Source organism: Frankliniella occidentalis, unplaced genomic scaffold (genome assembly GCF_000697945.3).
Source record: "Frankliniella occidentalis isolate FOCC.00 unplaced genomic scaffold, Focc_3.1 Scaffold2696, whole genome shotgun sequence".
NCBI lineage: Eukaryota > Metazoa > Arthropoda > Insecta > Thysanoptera > Thripidae > Frankliniella > Frankliniella occidentalis.
This window is the reverse complement of record NW_026269773.1, coordinates 1-1,997: the sequence shown is the minus strand read 5'-3', so window position 1 is coordinate 1,997 and position 1,997 is coordinate 1.

Sequence of the window (1,997 nt, the reverse complement as noted above, 5' to 3'; positions counted from 1 at the left end):
GTTTCAAAAGGGAGCAGGGAGTAGCTAGCATCGGGGGGAGAAGGTGAGTCACCTGTTCGAAGAATAGTTACTCCCCTATGCTATTATATGATTTGGAAATCGGAAATCGTTAAATATATATAAAATACGCAATCGCGCGCCGTCACTTCGTTTCGTTCCGTAACAGCCTCTTTGGAGCAAACCAGGAGCAACCGGAAAAACACCGTTTAGTGTGGCGATGTTTTGAAGATTTCCATCATTGCTTAATTTTGTGGAGTTACAGCAGGCAGAGAGTCACTTTGAAACCGAAGGGTACCAAACAGGTAGGATCCTTTGGTGGACATTTTAGCACGCAGGTGGCCACGCTTTGCTAGTTTTTCCAGCCCCCATAGGGTGCACAGACGAACTTAACGTGTTAACACGTTGAGTCCCACGTGACCACACGTATGGTCACAATAGCACGTGATTTATACCCCCTCTGTGACTCAACGTGTGAAGCATCGGGGCATTTGAATTAATACATTTATTCAATCATTCCATCATTCAACGGTAAAATGGCTTTGATTTAGTTTTAAATATTTTGAATGCTGAATTGAGAAACAGTCTTTCTGAATGTGCACTACCACTTCCCCGCACCGCGGATCACGCGCACCCCGCGCCCCAAACTCGCGCGGCGCGCAGGCTTTCGCTGCTTTGGCGCGTGCTCGCGCGTGCTGACCGAAGGTCTAGATCAAGGCCAATGCGGCCCTCCCCAAGGAGTACAACGGCTGCAGTTTCAGCCTTGCGCGTCTTCCGCACGCAGAATTATACTATGGTGGGGCGTCGTGTCATTCGCCAGGAGAAGCTCATGCTGACGCCGCCTGACGCTCAGCTGACCACTCAGCTGGCCACTCAGCTGACTGCTGACAGCGGCGGGCTTTATAGAACGGGATCAAGGTCGCGGAACACCTACGCCGCCAATGGCGATTGCCGCGCGCGGCTGTGCAGAAGTCAAAACCGGAAGTGCATCGCGGGGGAGGTTAGTCCTGCGATATCACCCGATATCATGACCACTCCTGCTGGGCGGGCGGGGTGGCGTCCAACGGCCCCTGCTCGTCGGCACGGAGAAGAAGGCGTATCGTAATTATCGAAACTACCCCACCCCCTCCCGTCCCCCAACCTCACGACGAGACGAATGAAAAAACGAATTAGCCGAGCGAAAGGGGACCTAAAACGCAGAGCAGGGGGAATTAGCCGTACGGGAAGTTGGGGTGCACGACGGTGAGTAGGGTGGAGGAGGGGAAGGGAGAGGGGGAGAGGGGGTCGAAAGCGAGGAGAAACGAGGGGGGAGTGAGCGCTTGTATCCATCCATGGGCCTGACAGCCCCAGCCCTCATTTTATCTTGTCCAACATATTCAGCTCATTCAGAAACTTGTATGGGTATCAAACAATTATTTCAATTGTGTAAGCGGGTGCCCGTTAGGCGCCCAAGCCCTCTGTGACCTGCCTGTGACTAGTATGGGCAAGACCAACACTCGGTATATAATGCAGAGTAGCCCATCAGCGCCGTTCTTTTAAGTGCTTATACTGTACCGTACGCAGGCGTGCGGACGGGATGCATACTCGCACGGGGCGCGGGTCGGTGCCTCGATGAGCGACGATAGGCAACCCGCACGCACGCCTGCATGCGGGTTACCAGGCGAGTATAGCTGAAACGAGACTGACCAGCAGCCACCCAGTGCATAGCTTTCAAAAGTGGACTGGCATCCAGCTGGTGCTACAAGTAGTTGCAAACCCCTCGTCTACTTGAAATCTGCTTGACTTTAATTTCCAAAGCTAGTTTTGGGGATAATGTCTCCGTGATGATGGTCCCCGACGCGACGGTCCCCGCCCAGTCGTTTTCTGTTTGTTCACTCCCAGTCGACGGGGGGCAGCGGAGCAGAGGGGGCGGCGGGGGACCGGAGCCACACGGAGACACCAACAACGCGGAGGGCACCAGTCCGAAAGAAATGGGATGAAGAGAGGAGTGGGAGGGGGGG